Genomic DNA, 22722 nt, shown 5'->3' on the forward strand with positions numbered 1-22722 from the left:
CTAGATGATAGTAGTCTACTACTTGCATTTTCCCTAGGCTATAAACATTTCTTCAACTAACTAAAATTAAGGAGAACTGAACTACTGGATAACTAGACTTTGATTAATCAGGTTAAAGAAAGTAGGCTTATTTAGCATGAAGGGAAAGTCAACTATCTGAATATCAACTATGATAAAACTTGTTTCATCGAGCACTAATTATGTGCCAGGCTAAGTACTTTATTTACATGGTCAATCTTCACAAACCACTTTGTGAAGTGGGTTCTACCTCACACCCATTCTACAAATGCAGGAATAAAAGTGAGGTTAATATATTCAATAATCCATATTTAAAATGCGGCAGAGCTACAACTCACCCCCCCATCTGACTCCAAAGCCTGAACTGTCCATCACTCTACTGCTTGATTTCGAACATAAAGAATCAGATATTGCCTATCACAAATGAATACAGGTGATGAAATGGGCCAAAAGAGTAACAAAAATAAAATTTCCAAATAGCATGCACTGTTAAACAGAATGAATGAATGGGATTATGGAATTTCATGTAAAAGTTTTCAAAGAATTACCTTCATTAATTTATTCTATTACACAACAGAATTGTTGAGCACATGCCACAAACCAGGCACTCTCCTAGGTTCTCAAAACTTCTAGAACATAACACAATCCCTTGCCTTGGAGGGTTTGAAGTTTTCTAAGGAAGATAAACATAGGAGAGACTTTAAAAGGTATTAATAATGGTAATAGCATAGATTAGGATTACACAACTGCTTTAGGAAAGGGTATCATAAAGCTATTTTTCATTCTCCTTGCAAACCAGTGATGTAGTAATATTCTGTTAGTTGAGAAAAGGCAAATTGCTGATGGGCCAAAGTTATGTGGAATACACAACTTTCTGACAGACAGCCTTGATCCAAAGTGAAAATTTCTACTATCTAAATAGTAAGTGAAGGTCAATCTTATGGTATAGTACTGTAAGGTCAATTTTAGATCTCAAAAAATTTTAAAGGAGAATTAATTGTATATCCTTCAGAATGTTACACACACAAAAAATTTTTTTTGAAACTGGCCTTTAATCATAATGTGAAAGAAAGAAATCAAGTTATACTGTTTTACAGAATCTGTTGATGAGCTGACCCTACTACATCACAATGTCTGTCCCATAAGGACTAATGGAGCAAACTGGAGCTTATGTTTCAAAACCAGGAAAAGCTGCACCTCTTGGAAACAAATGATAATTTTTATCAAATGAGCATCACAAATGTAATAAGTGATCATGTCACCCTCTTTCCCCTGGCTATTAGCTTTTTTTATAAAGTGACATTTAAATTTCTTTATACCTACCCTATTATACACATACAAGAATTGAAAGAGGCTTTTTTTAGAAACATAAAAAGCAAATACAAATAACCCCAACAAAACATTACATGATGAAACATGAGTTAGAGACTCTGGTTCTTCAAGTCTCGTGGCTAAATGACGCAGCAGGTTAGCAATACATAAGAAGAAATAATGAAACCGGTAAGAGTTTCTAAAAGAATTACATAAGCTTGCAGATAAGATAATAGAATGTTATGTTAGTGACCTTCCAATAATGCCCACACAAGCACATTACAGTCCTTTAACACAAAATGCCCATTTGATCACTCATAGATGTTACCTGGCGTGTTCTTCAAAGGTGAGCCTCTCTACAAGGTGCAACTAGTGACTTCCAACCCCCAGAAACATAGAAACCTGGGATAAAATCTGGAATGCCCAAGGTCTTTGGGGTAAGGTGATGTTTCCTTTTGACCTCTGACTGCCTACATATATGCCTCAGTCCTCCTGTCTCCCCCTCCACACACTGAACTTGTCATTTTTCTTGACATGGACACAAACTGATGTGAAGCAGACTGCTTCAGCCATCAACCATGACTTCCCCACCAAAAAAGAAAACTATATCCAGAGTTGGTCATGGCAGACCTTTTAGCTATACAGGTGTGGCTATCAACAGAGTGACAGAAGACAAGAGCACCTCTTGGGACATGGAAACCATCTATAGTAACACATCCCCTCAATGTTGCTAACCTCAGTTGAGGGGGCTGTTGGGCCCAGTCAGAGTCTCATTCTTGGACCAGGGGAACCAGAAAGGGAGAAAGTTCAGATATTGAAATGTTTCAATTTCCAAAGTTCATTAAAATGCTTTTATTAAGATAAAATAGATAAAAGATCTATTATTGCATTATCCTGAACAAGTACTGTTACTGAAAACAGAAATACATGTGTATTTGTTAGTGATGCTCAATATTTTTGCATTTTTCTATCTATTGAGGCTCCAGTTGCAAATTCATATCTTTATATAGGATTTAAATTCTGTATATACTGCAATATATAAACAGAAATAGGTTATTTCTAATATTTATGTACTGCCTTGTCTGAATGTTATAGATGATATTTAAAAACAAAAAGCATGGGGCGCCTGGGTGGCTCAGTCGGTTAAGCGTCCGACTTCAGCTCAGGTCACGATCTCACGTTCCGTGAGTTTGAGCCCCGCGTCGGGCTCTGGGGGGATGGCTCAGAGCCTGGAGCCTGCTTCCGGTTCTGTGTCTCCCTCTCTCTCTGCCCCTCCCCCGTTCATGCTCTGTCTCTGTCTCAAAATAAACGTTAAAAAAAAATTTTTTTTAAACAAAAAGCAAAGCAAAACAAAAAAAAATTAAACTTTTCATAGATAATTGAAACTACTTACTTTAAAATCATCTTGTTCACATCTATTCACTCACCTACCTTCAGTTCATACTCTTTCCTCAAAGTAAGAAATTTTCAGGTGAAAATATATTTCGAACAATTTGAACACTGAAACACTCTCAATGTGAAACAATGTGTAGGATAATAGTTATTTATCTGCCTTACTCCATCTTACTAACCAACAATCAGAAATATTCCTTTCACACTAAATAAACCCCAGGATTGTGGGATGAGTCTCCCCTATTAATTTTGAGTTGGGGGCATCTGGGTGGCTCAGCTGGCTAAGCATTCCACTTCAGCTCAGGTCATGATCTCTCTGTTTGTGGGTCTGAGCCCTGCATCTGGCTCTGTGCAGTCAGTGAGGAGCCTGCTTCAGATCCTCTGTCTCCCTCTCTCTCTGCCCCTCCCCCACTCTCTCTCTCAAAAATAAATGAACATTGAATTTTTTTAAATTTATTTTGAGTTGGAATACTTGAAATAGCTGTCAAATATAAAGAATTCACATTTTTTATGAGATAGTCAATCATACAAATCATAATGATTCTTACTGTGGAGTGACATCATCAAAAAGTAAAAGTATTTTAGCAATTTCAAGAGTAAAATTTCTGGAAGTTTTTCAGTAACAAACTGCTAAGCAAAGAAAGTTATAAGTTTTTTTATTATTTGTAGTGATTATTATGCAGTTTCTTTTTGTTAGTATTTCTACCTTCCTGTACTTAAAAAGACAAGGAGAATTGAAGCAGTTAATACATTTCTGGCTTGCAAATTAAATATTTGCTTATTCTATCACTTTATATATAAGAATATTTTATCTGAAAATTGGGCAAAGGAAGTATTTTACAATGAACAATTTCAAGTTATGAATACAAATCAGTAGTACACAAAAAGGCTTTTTATTTTTAAAATAAATTTATATCTCCTTTGCCCATTTCTTTACCCATTAATCCGCTCTACCTCTAGCAACAACTAATCTATCTGTGAGGGGTTTTTTTACTTAAAAAAAATGTTTTTTTAATGTTTATTTTTGAGAGAGAGAACACACCCAAGTGGAGGAGGGGCAGAGACAGAGAGGTAGACACAGAATCTGAAGCAGGCTCCAGTCTCTGAGCTGTCAACACAGCCCCACATGGGGCTCGAACTCACAAACTGTGAGATCATGACCTAAGCCAAAGTCAGGTGCTTCACCCACTGAGCAACCCAGGCACCCCTATTATTATTATTATTTAATTAGAGAGATCACATGGTATTTGTCTTTATCTGTCTGACCTATTTCACAAAGTATAATGCCCTGAAGGTCCATATGTGTTGTCACAAATGGCAAGAGTTCATTCTTTTATACGGGTGGAAATATCCCATTATCTGTGTGTGTGTAAAATAGTTTGTTTATCCATTCATTCACCGATGGATACTAAGGTTGTTTCAATATCTTGGCTATTGCAAATAATGCTGCAACAAGCATGGGGTGTACATATCTTTTTGAGTTAGTGTTTTTGTCTTCTTTGGATAAATACCCAAAAATGTAATTGCTGGGTTAATGGTAATTCTACTTTAAACTTTTTGAGGAAACTCCATACTGGTTTCCATAGTGGAGAAACTATTTATATTTCCAAATCCGTGCTAACACTTGCTATTTCTTGTCCTTTTAATAGTCATTCTAATAGATATAAGGTGGTATCTCATTGTGGTTTTGATTTGCATAGTCATAATGACTAATTATGTTCAGCTTTTTTTCAAGTACCTGTTGGCTATTTGTAAATCTTTGAAAAAAAATATCTATTCAGATTCAACACCCCCCCCCCATTTTAAATCGATTGTTTGGTTTTTCACTATTGAGGGTTTTTTTGAGGTCTTTATATATGTTGGAATCAGCCCCTTATCAGATTTATGATTTGCAAACATTTAATCCCATTAAGATGCCTTTTCATTTTCTTGATGGTTTCCTTTGCTATGGAGAAGTTTTTAAGTATTATGTAGTCCCACTTGACTTATTTTTTCCTGTTGCTTTGGCTTTTGGTGTCAGATTAAAAACAATAATAATCACTGCCAAGACCTATGTCAAGGAGCTTACACCTTATGTTGTCTTCTAAGAGCTTCCTGATTGCAGGTCTTATATTCAAGTCTTCAATTTGTTTCAATTGTGAGTATGCTATAGAATGGTGGTCGAGTTTCATTCCTTTGCATGTGGCTGTGCAGTTTTCCCAACACCATTTATTGAAGACACTATCCTTTCCAAATAATATATTCTTAGCTCCTTTGCTGTAAATTAATTGACCATATATTGGTGTGTTTATTTCTGGGCTCTTTATTCTTTTCCTTTGATTTATGGGTCTGTTTTTATGCCAATACCATACAGTTTTACTTACTATAGTTTTGTCAGTCTGAATCAGGGAGCATGATGCCTCCAGTTTTATTCTATCTCAAAATTGCTTTGGCTATTTTGGGATTGTGTGTGTGTGTGTGTGTGTGTGTGTGTGTGTGTGTGGTTACATATAAATTTTAGGATTATGTGTTGTATTTCTTTGAAAAATGTCATTGGAATTTTGATAGAGATTGCACAGATTCTATAGATTGCTTTGGTTGGCATGGACATTTTAACAATATTGAGTCTTCCAATCTATAAGCAGAGTATATCTTTCCATTTATTTCTGTCTTCTTCAATTTCTTTCATTAATATCTTACAGTTTTCAGCATACAGATATTTCACTTACTTGACTAAATTTATCCAAGGAAATTTATTATTTTTGATGAATATGTAAATGGGATTATTTTCTTTGTCTGAAAATTTATTATCAGTGTATTGAAACACAACAAACAGAATTTTTGTGTACTGATTTTGTATCCTGAAACTTAATTCATTTATTAGTACTAATAGGTTTTTGATGGAGTCTTTAGGATTTTCCAAATACATCATGCTATTTGCAAATAGTGACAGTTTTGTTAATTCCTTTTCAATTCAGATGCCTTTATTTCCTTTTCTTGCCTAATTATTCTAGTGAGGACTTCCAATACTATGCTGAATAGCAGTGACAAGAATGGGCATCCTTGTCTTGTTCCTGAAAGAACAGTATTAGTGTGGCTTTGTCATATATGTCCTTATTGTATGAAGGTACATTCCCTCTATACCCATTTTGTTAAGAGTTTTTAATCATAAATGGAAGGTGAATTTTCTCAAATGCTTTTTCTGCATTTTGAGATGATCATATAATTTTTATCCTACCATTTGTTAATGTGGTGTATCACACTAGTTCATTTACAGATGTTGAACCATCCTGGCATCCCTGGAATAAATATCCCACTTTATCATGGTACATAATCCCTTTTAATGCACTGTTGAATTCAGTTTGCTGATATATTGTTGAGGACTTTTGCATCTATGTTCTTCAGGGATATTGGCCGGTAATTTCTCTTCCTGTGGCACCCCTGTCTGGTTTTAATATCAGGGCAATGTTTTCTTGTTTTTCCTGTCTGGATGATTTATCCACTAATGTCAATGGGGTATTAAACTCATTAGTATGTAATGCTGCCTATCTCTCCCTTTAAGTCTATTAATATTTGCTTTTGTATATTTAGTGCTTCTATGCTGGGTACATAAATAGTTACAAATGTTAGAGTTACATTTGTTAAAGTTACAAATGTTATATCCTCCTGCTGGATTGAGCCCTTTATCATTATGTAACACCCATTTGTCTATTACAGTCTTTGCTTTAAAGTTCAGTATGTATGATGTAACTACTCCAGCTTTCTGTTGGTTTCCATTGACATAGTATATCTTATTCCATCCCTTCACTTTCAGTCTGGGTGTGTCCTTACATGTAAAGTGAGTCTGTTGTAGGTAGCAAACACATGGGTTTATGATTTTAAGTCCCACAAGACTCCAACCAACAGAGAAAGAGTTCTTAAACAGTTACCTCCCCCAGTGCACAGCAAAAGGCACCAGACCCAGGAGCTCAGTCTTTCTGTGAATAGGGCCTATTAGGTAATCATTGTGGCTGTGACCTAAGGTACAGGCGTCTAATTAAACATGCAGCATCTAAGGGCTGATTCGAATCCTTTCCAGAGACCTTGGAGGGCAGGAGCTACCTTTGTTAACTGTATCTGCTGTGCTCCAGAGTGCCAATGTCTCCTTTGCGGGTTGGGGAAAAGCTCTACACAGAGCTGGTGTCCTAGTTTTTACATCTGGCTCCATGGTTTTTACAGTCACTGCCCAGTGGACATCCCTTGACTTCCAGGCTCTGGTGGCCAGGGGAGCTTGCCTTTCTAGGTCCTATGATATTGTGGCAATCAGATAAATAGTTGTTGGCAGGCCGCCACACTCAGGGCACTACAAAGATAGCAGATTCACACACACCCCTGATTTTCAGTGAAGGAAGCCTCTGTTTGTCCTGAAGCTTTGGCCTGAGGGGCAGGTTTGGCATATACCTGGTGGACTTTAGAGAGATTTCTAAGAAACTCAGATTACAGAGGCTATCTTGGTACTCTGCCTTCCTGCAGCTCACCAGTATCTTCCATAAAAGAGCTTACACTTGTCTAGAACCCCAATTTCTATAACTGCCACCATAATGGGATTTAGGTTTATAGTCCCACAGGACTGTATGTATCTGCACACTTTAAAAACTGTTGCCTGATGACCTGGCTTCCAGTTAGTCTGAATCTAGGTGCTGAGAACTTCCCCTTAAAGACACTGACAGGTCCTGGCATATCCTCAACTACTGAGAGCCATTAAAAATATAAAAGGTCAGGGCACCTGGCTGGCTCAGTGCTTGACTTTGGCTCAGGTCATGATCTCATGGTTCGTGAGTTTGAGCCCTGTGTCGGGCTCTGTGCTGACAGCTCAGAGCCTAGAGCCTACTTCAAATTGTGTCTCCCTCTCTCTCTGCCCTGCTTGTGTGTGTGTGCACTCTCTCTCTCAAAATTAATAAATGTTAAAAAAAAAAATTTAAACAGGGGTGCCTGGGTGGCTCAGTCGGTTAAGCAGCCAACTTCGGCTCAGGTCATGATCTCACGGTCCGTGAGTTCGAGCCCCGCGTTGGGCTCTGTGCTGACAGCTCACAGCCTGGAGCCTGTTTCAGATTCTGTGTCTCCCTCTCTCTGATCCTCCCCCGTTCATGCTTTCTCTCTGTCTTAAAAATAAATAAACGTTAAAAAAAAATTTAAACATATAAAAGTCTGCTTGGACAAGCACAAAAGTTTGAGATAAGACAAAGATTTAGGGCACAGCTGAAAGACAAGGTTTGTTCCCTACACAAGGCCACTCCTTCAAGAATTGAACAGCAAACTGAAAAAAACAGAGAAATATATTCTAAATGAAAGAAGATAAAACTTCAGGAAAAAAACCTTAATGAAACAGAATTTACTGATAAAGAGTTCAACATAATGGTCACAAAGATGCTCATCAGACTGTGGAGGAGAACAGATGAACACAATGAGAACTTCAAAAACGAGATAAAAAATATAGGAAAGTACCAAACAAATGTCACAGAGCTAAAGAATACCGTAAAATTAACTGAACTGAAAAATACATTAGAGGGGTTCACCAGCAGACTAGATGAAACAGAAGAAAGGATCAGTCACTTGGGCTTATAGGACAAAATTACATGGACTACATTCATATTAGAGGTCCCAGAAGAAGAGAGAGGGAAAGGCACAAAAATCTTGTTTTAAGAAATAATGGCTAAAAATTTCCCTAACCTGGAGAAGGAAACCAACAGCCAGATGCAGAAAGTCCAGGAAGTTCCAAACACAATGAACCCAAAGAGACTCAGAGACACACAGTAATTAAAATGTCAAAATTTAAAGACAAGCAGAGAATATTGAATGCCGTAAGGGAAAACAACTTGTTATGTACAAGGGAATCCCCATAAGACTATCAGCAGAGCTTTCAGCAGAAACTTATAGACCAGAAAGGAGTCACATGACATATTCAAAGTGCTTAAAGAAAAGAAAATCCCAATAAAAAATACTCTACCCAGGAAAGTTACCATTCTGAAGAATGGATCTGAAGAAGAGATAAAGATATTTTTAGATAAGCAAAAGCTAAAGGAGCTCACAACCACTAAACAGGCTTCACAAGAAAAGTTAAAGGGACTTCTTTAGGTTAAAAAAGAAGCACACTACTTACAATAAAACCTACAAGAGAATAAATCTCACTACAAAAGTAAAAATACAGTAAAGATAGTGGATTAATTACTTGGGATACACAAGTAAAATGTGACACTGAAATTGTAAAATACAGAGGGAGGGAGAAATATTGAGGTTTAGACTGGGAGCAATCTTAAGTTGTTAACAACTGGTAACAGACTATTATAGAAATAAGTGGTGTGTGTAAACCTCATGGTAACTAATCATAAAGCAAAAACCTATAATAAATACATAACCAATAAAGAGAAAAGAATGTTAAGTATACCACTAAAGGAAGTCATCAAACCACAAAGGAAGAGAATAAGAGAAGAAAAAAGGAACAGAGAAACTATAAAAACAAGTAAACAATGAACAAAACAGCAATAAGTACACACCTATCAATAATTACTTTAAATGTAAATGGACTAAACTCTCTAATCAAAAAACACAGAGTACCTGAATGGAAAAGGCTTTTTGCAAGGGGTTAAAGCTATTTCTTTCTTGTGTGGCTCATATTACAGATACTCTGAAATTGTTCTCCAAAGATGGCTGCTCGACTTGATACAAGTTAGAATTTATTCATTCTGCAACTTCTCACATCAGTATTTGTCTAATTCCTGGTCTCTGTAGGTTATAGTTATCAGGGGAAAAATCAAAAGTACCTTGAGAAAATTTCCAAAAACTACATGCCTCAACATAAATTTGATCAACTGTGGTGACACACTATGTTTATATGGTGGTTGTAGGCAAAGGCAGGTGCCACCCACTACCACCACCACAAAAAACAATAATTTGACAGAAAAAAAAGTTTTTCCTCAAAACTGGAATTGAGCAGAGCAAAAAATACACCACATGAGATTGTGATCTACAGGTAAGTATGATTAATAATTCAAAACACAAACTATGAATAATTTAAACCTGTGATGTATGAGAAAGGGATACTCACTTAATGAATCTTACCACCCTATTCTATTTTCCACCTTTACCTTCTCCCCCAGTGAAGAATGATGGGATCCCCCCAGTGAAGAATAATGGGGGCAGAACAGGCAGAAATGTTTCAGAACTATTTAGAAATGGAAAAGTATATATAGTTCACCAAATACAATTTTGTAAATCAAGTTATGTAATCAGGAATAGAAATAATTTCTAAAAAAAGTAATACCTATTGAGAAGGACTTATAAATTATGTTAGCCTCAACTTCTGCTTTAAGCAGAACAGTATATTAATTATTCTAGTAACTACGGTCTTAGATAAATTTCAATACATATGATTTTTATAACAGTGCTAGCTTCCTAAGAAAATAATGGGTATCTCCAAAGACCAATGAAGATGAGATACAAAAACAACATTTAACCAAATAATAAATGGGAGCTGACAGCAAAAACCAAACTTAAAAGTTAGAGTTAGGCAAATACCTGTAAGTACTCTTGAATCCTTAAGTGTAAACCTTGGGCATGCTACACAGTGGGACAGCAAATTCTGAGACTCTTAGTAAGGTGGATTATTGAAGGGGCTAAAAATCCCAAATCCCTATTATGCCTTAACCCCTGGTATAAAAAAACAAGTCCTCCCCAAATAAATGAAACCCACAATAAGTATTGTTTTTCAATTTTAACACATGCACTGAATCTACAATTTATTGAGCTCTTACAATTTTTTTTCATTTTCTCATAATACCACCAACAAAAATACCACAAAATGAGAGCAATTATTGTTCCCATTTTATAGATGAAGAATCTGAGGTATAGAAAGTTTTAGTAACTTTTAGATATCCAAAGACACAAAGCTAGTAACAGCTACAGGTTGGAGGAAAGCTCAGGCAGCCTAATTCCAGAGCAATATTCTAACTGTCACTTATTCTGCTCCTTGTATTTATGCAAATAATAATTATAACAATAAACATCTTTATGTGATTTTTATGTGTCTAGTGCCATTTTAGATGTACTAATTTAATTCTCACCACAATCCAGTGAAGTTTACAGATGAGGAAACTGAGGTAAGGAGAGGTTATGCAACATATAAAGGTCACCCAGCTCCTTAACAACAGAGATGGGCTCTGAAGCCAGGCGCTCTTACTTCTGAGCTTATGCTCAGAACCACCTCACCATTCTGCTTCCTGAATACTGGTTCATTTAATCCATTTATCAACTCTAAGAGAGTTTCCATCCCTGTCCTTCAAAGCTGATTCTACAGAAGAAGTAAATAAATCTGCATAAAAAGGCAGGAGGCTTCTGGGGGGCAGGAGATCAAGACCCCTTTCTCAACTCCTTTAATAGTGAAGTTAGAAAAATGTATCCAGGGACATGTTTTCACAGCAAACCAGGAGGCCTCCTGACAGCAGCTTAGTGGCAGGGATATAAAACAAGATCTCTGAAATAAAAATATATACGCTGAGGAAGGAGAGCACCCAGGCTGGTGACCTGTGTCCCACACCAGGATTTGAGGGCTTGTGGAGACAGAAAGCTCAATATAGCAGAACATATGACTATTGCCAGGTATGCCTCTGGACTGGGAGGTGCTGTACTTTAGGGGCCAACAGTGGAGTCTAGGTTTATTGAACCAAAAAAAAGTTGTAATCTGGTGTTGTAGGCAAAGGAAGGTGCCTCCCACCACCACCACCACAAAACAAACAAACAAACAAACAAAAAAGGAAAGAAAGAAAAAACAAACAAAACAACCTACTTTCTACTCCCTCATCTCTAGAACCTTCACACATATGGCATTCTTTATTCTCATTATCTATCATTTATCATCTTTTCGTTACATTACATGGCCAAAGAGACTTCCAGATGTGATTAAGGTTTTGGATCTTAAAATAGGGAAATTGTCTTGCATTATCTGGGTGCACTCAACCTAATAATCACGTAAGCCCTTAAAGAAGAAGGAGGCAGAAGAGTCTGAGAGATGCGGCAGAAGGAGAGGTTGGACAGACTTGAAGGGTGAGAAGGACTCAGGACGCTCTGGCTGCCTCTAAAGCAGGGGATCCCAAACCATGGAATGCAGGCAGCCCCTAGGAGCTGAGGATGAACTGCAGCAAGGAAAGGAGGATCTCAATCTAAAGCCACATGGAAATGAATTCTGCCAACAACCTGAATGAGCCTGGAAGCACATTTCCCTCCAGAAGCTCCAGAAAAGAGTCCAGACTGGCAAACACCTTGCTCTTGTTAAGACACAAGAGGAATCAGACAAGACAACCTACACTCCTGACCTACAGAACTGAGCCATCGTAGATTTGTGGCAATTTGTTTCCATACTACAGGAAACTAATACGTATTAGTAGCCAGGTGGAACATCTTTGCAACCTGGACAGGAACCAAAAAGCCCATTGTTGGCAATGAATTCCACCACAGGAGTGCGCCAATGTAATGCCAGTTCCCACCCCACCCCCACTCTACAGTCTGAGTATAGCCCCAGATTTTCCAGAATATTCAATTAACACAATGAGGTGAAGTTTAGGGATAATTCTCAACGTGGTGATAAACAGACAAGTAAGGGTTTAAGTGACTTGACCTAAAGAATAAATTTAAACAATGCGCCCTTTTTGCTCTCTGAGCAGCACCATGGCAGTTGGGGGTGCTGGGGCGGGGGGGGGGGGGAGTGCAAAGCACCTTATGAGAAGTGGCAAAAAATGGACCAAGAATAAAGTTAGATCCATTTTCTAACAAAGAGTGGTTTCATGCGAAAGCACCAGCTTTGTCAATTTAAGAAATTTCAGAAAAATACTAGTCACGAGACTCCAGGGGATCAAAATGGATGGGATGGCCTCAAAGGTTTCTGAACTGAGCCTTGCTAATCTGCAAAATGATAAGTTTGCATTTAGAAAATTCAACCTAATTACTGGAATGTTCACTGCATGAACCATGACAAAAATGCTCCACGGTCAAAAAAAAAAATGGCAGATCATGACTCAAGCTCATGTTGATGATGTCAAGATGACAGATGGTTATTTGTTTCAACGGGGGTTAGTTTTACCTAAAAAACATAACAATCAGAGTCTGAAGACCTCTTATGCTCACCACCAAATCGAGACAATGGAGATCATGACCTGAGAGATGCAAATGATTTGAAAGAAGCAGTCAATAAATGGACTACAGATAGCACGGGGAAAGATCCAGAAAAGGCTTGCCAATCGATTTTCTCTGTGATGCTGTCATTAGAAAGGTAAAAATGCTCAAGAAGCACAGTTTGAATTGGGAAAATTCAGGGAGCTTCCCAGTGAAAGTAATAGTTTTGGAAATGCTACTGGGGATGGGACAGGTGTTAAAGTCGAATGAGGTATAAGATGTGAACTACCACTCTAAGAATCTGTTTAAAATTCAGACTTTTAATGGTGACAAATAAAAAAAAAACTTTATTTGCAAAAACAAAAAAAAATTGAATAAAATAATGTGACCTGGTTTGTAATTATGAGATTGTAAAGCAAGTCAAATAATTTTAAATGTATAATGGTAACTCATTAAAACAATTCTAGTGTTGAAATGTATATAAGCTCAGTTTCTCATTCATAAAATCTCCTTAAAATGCGGTAAAACTACATCAAATCAAACATCTTTTTTTTTTTTTTCACTTGGGCAGTAAGTTTGAAGCACATATGGTGGTGATACATAAGTCACACCCAAACTTTGACAAGTCCTAGAATTAATCCAGCCTCCCACACACATACTAGAAAAATGCTGAAAAGCCCTGGTCCTTTCAGTGCCATTTGGCACACAAATTAGACCAGGAGCTGTATCCGGTAATTCTCTATTCTACACCAATCACCATGGTTGGTCCTTTAGAAACTTCATCTCATGTAATCCTCACAACTCAGTAAAATAGGCATTGCTATTCCCATTTTTTTCAATCAAAACATTAAGAGAGAAGTTGAGAAACTTGCCCTATTTTACCCAGGTAATAAGAGCTCTTACTGAAAAGCTGATCCATCTCTGTATAGAGACCATAACCAAGATGATTTATCCTCATTCATATGCAAAATACTTTAGTAGAAATCCTGAAAGGCTATGAGGTGGCAATACTATTCCATCAATCAATTCGCCTCTCTTTCTGTCATCCTTTCTACTTCTCACTTTACAGCCCCTATGTCTCTCCCTGCATTTCAATATACAGTCCCATTTAAAACATAAAAAAAGAAAAAGTATGTAAAAAGTAAAAATCCTTTGGGTAATGTTATGATACACCATCTTCAGAACAATTAATCACAAATATTGGTATTCTTTAGTTTATCATCTTTTGATTAAATTACATATATATATATATTTTTTTAAATCTTCTTAAATGAATAAATTTTCAAAATTGCCTTTTGGAGAGACAGAGAAACATTGACAGAAATTAGGGTTACATCCTTATATCCAGTAGTTTGTACTATCCATTCTCTTCCTCTCTTCTCTTTCTCAGCTGTCCTGTCTCTTCTCTCCTATCCTTACTGCATATACATTAGCAGTCCTACTTAGAAATAGCAGAATAAACTCATGTTTGGCTTAATAAAGACACAGATGGTTACATATAGAGTTACTTATAGACATTTGTATCTACATGGAATTGTAAACACAGACATTTCCTTGCTCAGTTCAAAGGGCCTAGAAGCAGTTAACACCCAAACAGCAATGAACACATGGAGTGCTAGATCTTGGTTTCTACTTTTCTCCAATAAAAGGAACTTGAAAAAATTGCTAATTCTAGAACTGGGGCAGAAGATATAAGACATAACTCTAGAGCATTCTGCAGTGCCAGAAAGTAAGGAAACGCTTTAAAAAACACACACAAAAAAACCCACAATGATGGAAGTATGTCAAAGGGATATAAGGGCCAACTAAAAGAGCTTCCAGTGTCCAAGCCTGAACAATTTATGCAACAAAATATACTGGAGTATAGCTTGAGTTATAAAGTAAATATCCATGAGTCACATGTGACATAATACATAAATGGAAGAGAACAGACAAATCTCTCATGTAGAATAATTACAAATAATGTATGTAGATCATTGTCCTCAAAGAGGGGGAGTGTAATTTCCGCACCTTAACTAAGGGCTGTGTGTGACTCATTTCCAAAAAGTACAGTACAGAAGAGAAGTGATGAAAAGTGACTTTACCATGGAGCAACCTAATAGGATCAAAGTCAACATGAGCAGTGGTAAGTCATGTTGATAATATGTACCCTTGATGTGATGTAATGACAATGGCAGTCTATCTTTGTGGTCTTCCCAAAACTCATAACTCCAGTTCATGAGAAAAAAATAAGGTAAATCCCAACTGAGGACGCTTCTGAAAAATATCTGACCAGTCTTCTTAACACCTACAAGGGTCATCAAAATCAACGAAGGTCTGAGAAATGGTCATGGTCTAGAGGAGCCTAGGTAATGATGACTAAATGTAATGTGAGATCTTAGATGGATCACTGGAAGAGAAAAAAGGCCATTAGGTAAAACTAATGAAATATGGATAAAGTATGAGGTGTAATTAAAAATAATTATATCAGTTCATCAACTGAGCAAAAGTACCATACCAACAAAGGATACGGAAAATGGGGTGTGGGGCATACAGAATTCTTTGTACTATCTTTGCAATTTTTGTATAAATTTAAAACTATTCTAAAAATAGTTTAATTTTTAAGACAACTGATAACTCCTAGAAGAGAGGCTTTATAAGAAATGTCATCACAGTATACTACTTGTATTTCTGTAGTAAATCAAAGTTACCAAATTACAATAATGTAAATAGTGATTATAAATTCATAAGTAATAGATCTATATTGTGATGGTGGAAGTAGGTATGTGAAAGTTATAGTAAAGCATAAGATAAATCCATATTTATCAGCCAATCCTCATTTTCCATAGTCATAATAGATACTGCCTAAAATCAGTAAGAAATAACCATATAAACATATTACTTTATATTTGAAGGTGAGTATCTCCTAAGAGCGTAAAAGGGTTTGCTCTGTGCAACAAGATAATGGGAGATGAGATAGCTTGGACACTGATCTTTTTGTATTATAAGTCTTTTGAACTACTTATTTAAAAAATAAAACAAACAAAACTTTGGGCATCTGCTGCTCTCATAGTTCTTAAAGTAAAGATAAAATTTTTAATAAGAAAAAGAAAAAAATGGGTTGAGTAAATTGATTTATAACCTACAGCAAGATTAAATATTTTTCTATTCAGTAGCAGAATCAGAAAGAGAAACCTGTCTGCATGAGTTCAGAGTTCATGTGCTTGCCTTTATGTTAAACCTTTTCATGTGGTTGTGTAGAAAACAGTATCACTGTACTACAGGAAACAATGAACTGCAGGTATTGTAACTAAGGGATGACATAATTTTTCTTATAACTGAAGAACTTCTTGCCAAAAGGAATTTGTTACTCTTAATTCTTCTACCTTCCACCTATCCTTTCCCAGTTAAAGTCAACATAAAGAAGACAGTTCTAACTGGTATCTTGGACCACCCATAAAGGAATGAATTTGAGATTTTTGATGTTATTTTATAGGACTTATGTCAATGGCCCTAGAAATATGTGTAGTTGATACGGTATGCATCTAAATTATCTCCTCTCACAGAAAATCTTGTAGATAATTTTATTAAACAACAGATTGAACATGGAATTGTTAATTTCAATTTTAAAATGGAAATTGTCTCTGCCCAAATCTATCATGCTTATACAAGCAATCTGTAGTTTATACAGAGATACTGACAACTTAAAAGTTGAATAACAAGGTTTTATCTGTTCTTTTCTCTTCCATTTACAGTTCATCAAAAATGAAAAAGAATTACCACATGACCCAGGAATGTCACTTCTGCGTATATGCCCAAAAGAAATGAAAGTAGGAACTCAAATATAGGTATCTGCACACCTGTTTTCACAGCAGCATTATTCACAATAGCCAAAAGGTGGAAGTAACCCAAGTGTTGATGGAAAGATGAATGATTAAGCAAATGTAGTAATTATATATAATACACACACACACACACCCACACACACACAAAACAGTATTATTCAGCCCTTTTTTAGAAATTAAATTCTAACATGCTACAACATGTATGAACCTCAACAACACTATACTAAGTAAAATGAGCTAGTCACAAAAGACAAATATTGTATGATTCCACTTATATGCAATATCTACAATAGTCAAATTCATAAACACAGAAAGTGAATGGTGGTTGCCAGGGGCTGGGGGGAAGAATGAATGGGAAGTTACTATTTAATGGATAGAGAGTTCCAGTTATGCAAAATGAAGAGCTCTGGAGCTAGAGGTGGTGATGATAGCATAAATATTATGAATGTAGTTGATAGTACTGAATTGTAACATTTAAAATGTAAATTTTATGTTGTCTTTTTTACCATAATGGGAAAAAAATTTAATTCCAACTTTCCAAGTTCAGTGATCCTTTGGTAAATTTTGGTTAACCCTAATTTATCTGAAATCACTTAACATAGTTGACAAAGACACTCTTTTGCCAGAAACAAATTGGAATTCGAAATTAGGCAAAATGTTTGCCTTTTGAGATTTTAAAAAATCAGGGCACCTGGGTGGCTCAGTTGGTTAAGGGTCAACTCCTGATTTTGGCTCAGGTCATGATCTCACAGCTCATGGGATCAAACTCCATGGGAGGCTCCGTGCTGACAGCACAAAGCCTGTTTGGGATTCTCTCTCTCCCTCTCTCTCTGCTCTTCCCTCCCTCCCTCTCTCTCAAAAGAAATAAGTAAACTTAAAAAAAATCACCAAAGGACTTTAAAAAAAGCCCTATAGCTCTGGTATGAAGAGATCTCTAAATTGAAGTACTCTGCTTTATAGTTGAAAGAACAGATGAAAGGGCAGAGTCAAATTCATCTGAGGTTCTTCCATGTGGACAAAAACAAATTCTTCTGGAGATATGACTGAACTTCAACATTGGTAATGAGCATTTGAGGCCTCCTAGTAATCCTGAAGACAGTTTCAAAAGTCTATGTGGGTAAGCAGCTGGAAGGGTGGGTAGGTATGGTGATCACTTCTAAAAAAAAAAAAAAAAAAAAAAAACTCAGAAAGGGAGACCCTAAATCAGTGATCCTCAAAGAGTAACATGTAGATCTGAAGTGGTTCTCAAAAGACAGCCAGAAAAAGCAGTGTCAGCATCACCTGAAAACCTGTTCGAAATGCAAATTCCTGGGTCCACCTCAGATCTCAGGGCACTGGGCCCAGCAATCTGTGCTTTAAGGAGCTCTCCATGCACGGGATTCTGATGCATACTAATTGAGATCCACTGCTCTAAAGGACACTCAGTGACATGTTACCACCAAAAGCTGCATTTTAAGTCTCTGTTTCTGTACGCTGGATGCGCATTAGCAGCACTAGAAGCTTCTGAGGTCAGGTCCCAGCTCACAAGGTCTGATTTAATAGATTTTGCTTATTTAAAATATTAGTTTAGATTCTTTGTATTCCACAATGTTAAGTCAGGGTGGAGAAACAGGTTTTTAAATAATTTTATAACGTCACTCAAACAGGGGTAAAAATTTCGGAAGGAAAAACAGTATATAAATGTTTTAAGCCTAAAAATATTCAACTTCCTGCCTAATAAACATATATTAATAACTCAAATAACCACAGAGTCAACTAACACTTAGGGGAAATTTAAAGTTGAAATTAGTAACCCAGGATTATGATAAAACTAAAAGATTTTAGACAAGTCTAAAGAGAGAAATTAAATGAAAAATTATTTTTTCCATAAAGAAATTTGGAAATATATAAGTTATAACAGAGCGGTAAGAAAATAGACTTTGCAACTCAGGTACACGTGGGTGAGAGTTTTTGGTTCTGTCATCTATCAGCTCTAACATTTTGGCTAATTTCTTTTTTCCTTCCTAAGCCTCCATTTCTCATTTGTAAAACAGTCAATATTATGAACCTGTATCAAAAAGATGGAAAATCTAAATAAAGCATGTAAAGCACTTAGCATAGTAATTGGCACATAGCTTATGCTCAATAAGTGTAGACTTATTAGTAAGAAGAAAATCGCATTAAAATGAAAATACAGTAACAGAACAATGAGTAAATTCTAGGAGTTTGGTAAAATGTCTTTCTGATATTCTAAGCTAAGAAAAAAAGTAATTAAAAGCTAAGGAAAAAAAATAATGTATCAAGATAGCAATACTGAGAATGTAGGGGAAGTTCTCCATAGCTAATGTGTAGGAAGCAAGTAGGTATAGACATCACATTCACAGCTCCCCCACCCCACCCCTTACTCTGTAAGTGGAGCAATCACCTGTTCACTCTTAAGAAAAGTACTTGGCAAGAGTTATAAAACTCATTCCCATATTGTGGTCTCAAACGTGGATAACAAATTCTTACTCTCTTAGACATCGAGATCGTATTCTTAATTTCTTCATTAAGTTAATCACTGATAATGAAAAGAAATCCCCAACTGAGCATCTGTAACGTGATCAGACGTGCATGTACTTCTGAATTTTCAAGCCTGCAGCAGTGCGTCATTAATTCATAAGGAAGATGAGCCAAATCTTCTAATGAGTAAATGGACATGTGTGTCCAACTCTTCATTTACTTTATTTTTGCTAAACCTGACTGAGCATATGAATTTCTTGAAACTACCACACCACTCCCATCCCCATGATGCAGCTGACAAGTGGCCACTGTGCAGGTTCACAAGCACATGCTGGGGTCTTGGGAGGAGAGCAGTCATTTGCTCATTTGCTATTAGAAACAGAGCTGATAGAACCACTGGTAGTTTTCACTTTCTTAATAATTTAGGTTACTCTTCAAACTTTCTATGATAAGGATGTATTACTTTAAAAATGTGAAAAATTTGGAAAACAAAAAGTCAAGAGACAGTTTGTGAATAAATGAAAATAAAAGTATAAGTGTTCTGAAGCTTGGTAAGCTCTTTTGATTACTTAAAAAAAGCATACAAAATTAACTGTGATTGTCTGCCACAAAACTATTTTATCTACAATTATGCCTGAAAGCAAATGAAAAATTTTTTTAAGAATTATTAAAATTAAGCATACCTCCATAAAGGAGACTCACATGATTTTTAAATGATGGTGGGAAAGAGATTATGTTAACATAGCATGTTGAAGAGTATATATGGTTCTAAAGAGGTTAAGCTTTGTTTTGAATTCTTAGCTCTCTTACTTCTTAACAGGGTAATCATTGGGAAAGTTACTTACCTTCTCTATCAATTTTTACAACTATAAAATGAGAATAATATTGATTTCTTACTCTTGCTAATAAATATTAGAGGAAAAAATCATGGGTACAACACCCCACACACAGAAGCCATTAAATGAGCAGGGTATAATTATTCAAGCAAAGAAATACCATCCAGATAAGGAAGATAGGAAAGAGATGATCACTCCTAAAGTTTTCTACATACAAGTGTGCCTTACCGATTCTACATTTATGACACACAGTGGGATTTACAGGAAAACCTAGATTTTAAATCTAAGCCCTTTCCACTTGTCAGGTAATTAAACAATATTCAAAGATCTAAAGCATTAATATAGATATAATTCTAAAATTATATCCAACATAGATATAATTCTAAAAGAATCAGTCACTCAAAACATTTCAAGAAAGTAGTTAATGAAGTGGTTTTTTTTTTTAATTTTAGACTGAATATACTAACATACCTGCTAAAATGATTCCTTAGGAGATAACACGTTTAGTTTGAAACTTTGTTACTCAAGTAGAAGCAACAGAGGAGCCAAAAGGATTTTCCTAAGGTAGCAAAAGCAGGAGAGGTTACAGAGGAAGCTCCAGGGAAAAATATTAAATATTAAGAGTACAGAGAAACAAATCAATCCTTCACATCATATGGTGACATCTAAGACACCTTCAATGTCGAAAAAGCATTGATTCTGTGACTTCTGTCCCCCACACCACGTAGTGTAGAAAGAACCCACCATGGAAACAAATGAACCAAGACATCAATGCAATGCTTGTATACGAATGGTCTCCAATTCTACTTCTAGGACCTAAATAAAAGGAGAAGAAGCATACGTGCAAGAGTCATTATAATGTACCTATATTATACACTATTCATACCTGGAATATCATATAGCAACTGAAAAGATGAAGTCAATTTATAGAAGATCTGATTCAAATGGACTCAACTTGACTAAAGAAAGCAAACAAGTAACTAAACAAGACATGCAGTGTGATACCACAACAATAAAAATTCTATTGAGCTCTGTATGTGTGTCTGGAAGGATACATTACTAGTCACATGAGATGGACAAAGAGGAATTTAGCTTCATCTGTAATGCTGTAATCTTTTCAGGGGAGGCAGTACTTCTGTATTACTTGTTGAGACACTTTAAAAAGAAAGAAGAGAGCATGATGTCTTCCATCATAAACATTTAATCCTTTCTTTTACTAGCCAAGTAAGATGTTTACGGCCATAAATTGTTGGGGTACTATCTGCAACACTGTGACGGAAAATGGAAATAAAACATATAAAGTATTTATGAAAATTAACAAAAAAATAGCAAGGGTTAATTCATATTCAAGAGATAGTCACTCTTTTTTTTTTTTTTTTTTTTTCCCCCTAAGCTCAGGATTCAAAGCCCCACCAGTCAGCTCTCATGTCTGACTCAGGGCAAAGATAATGAAAAGTCATCCTGCAATCATCCAGACTGACAAAAGTCTCTTACTTCAGCTCTAACAGAATTCTGAAAATAAGTGATTCAACTACACTTCTGATATACTCTATTTTTACTTACTTAATTCTGAAAGACTGTGACACATTACCTCTAATGTATATAGCCACATGGAAAATGCAAGGGAGAAAATATGTGAACTAAAAAGGAAGCAAATTACTCTTCAACACTTCAGTACTGAATCTGGCAAGAGACAGACCTTATGTTGGTGTTTGTGGAATCAAGAACTAAAGGAGTATCTTCTTAAGATATAAGGTGGTGTTAAGCAAGGAAAATTATTCACAGACTTCCCTGAGCCGAGAGCTGTTTGGCTCCAGAAGTGACAAAAGCAGAATATCTAATTATGTTCTTCTTTTTTGTTTCTCACCAGAAAATACAGTAGAAGCCCTGCTGTCTGATGCACTATTAAGGAAGTTCTCTAAACTTACATTCCTAAATCTAACAATTTGTATCATCCTAAAATATATAAATATTCATTCTGCAATCCTATAATGTAGGACAAGGCCCTTTCTCTGAGCATGGATCAGCTAGCTAAAGTATTGTCTTTCTTGCAAAAATCACAGCTGTAATTGTCTATAATCTCCATAAATAACAGAAAACCTAGGAGAGTTATGCAAAGCCAACACAGAATCTAATTTTAATGGTTCCCTCCCAAATCCTTTAGAATCTTCTTGCCTACAGTTAATTCAAGATTAGTTTTCTTTAGTGACACCTTTATTGAATCTTTCCAAAGCATTCAACTTAGACTTTCACTGAAATCTCTCTACTTTTTAGTGTTTTTCTTGTCCTGCATTTCCGTAAGAGTTGATTACAATGCATAATTATAGCAACCAACACAATGGCATAAACAGATTTCGGAACAAACCCAAATGACTTGGTACACCGACAGACAGCACAACAGGTGTCAGATGTACAAGGGCATGATGGAAAGCCATCCATCAACTGTCAGTGTGGTATGCTTTAGAGAAGGTTTTAAGAGAGTAAGGGGCCTGCCAGTTAATTGGGTAAATGTGAGAAGTGCAAGAGCATTAAGGAAAGCATCTCTGCATCACACCTCACACAAATATTACATTACATTGAGTAATCACCAGATTTGTTCTTCAGTCTGCATACGATAAGGAATACAACAACCTGAGATCCAGGCTGCACCCACTGGTTCAACGAGCACTGAGTAATTTCCCGGGGCTAGTGCCAAGTGTTGGAGACACAAATAATGGGTTGTGCAGGATTTCTCAACA

At 36.2% G+C, this 22722-nt stretch overlaps 1 protein-coding gene, 1 non-coding gene and 1 pseudogene across 2 annotated transcripts in view; 2 read left to right on the forward strand and 1 right to left on the reverse strand.

The window, feature by feature from the left end:
- The window catches only part of SLC2A13 (solute carrier family 2 member 13), a 381359-nt gene that overhangs the window by 254665 nt on the left and 103972 nt on the right, over window positions 1-22722 (reverse strand). The gene's annotated exons all lie outside the window — the stretch shown is intronic.
- LOC124502797 (small nucleolar RNA SNORA67) lies at window positions 1669-1807 on the forward strand. Its single transcript, XR_006960046.1, has one exon. It is a non-coding gene; the product is annotated as a small nucleolar RNA SNORA67 (small nucleolar RNA).
- Window positions 12451-13113, forward strand: LOC124501176 (40S ribosomal protein S3a-like; annotated as a pseudogene).

The sequence above is a fragment of the Lynx rufus genome, unplaced genomic scaffold, assembly GCF_022079265.1.
Source record: "Lynx rufus isolate CCGP_SWC_20201006 ecotype Redwood Valley unplaced genomic scaffold, mLynRuf1.p SCAF_7, whole genome shotgun sequence".
Taxonomy (NCBI): Eukaryota; Metazoa; Chordata; class Mammalia; order Carnivora; family Felidae; genus Lynx; species Lynx rufus.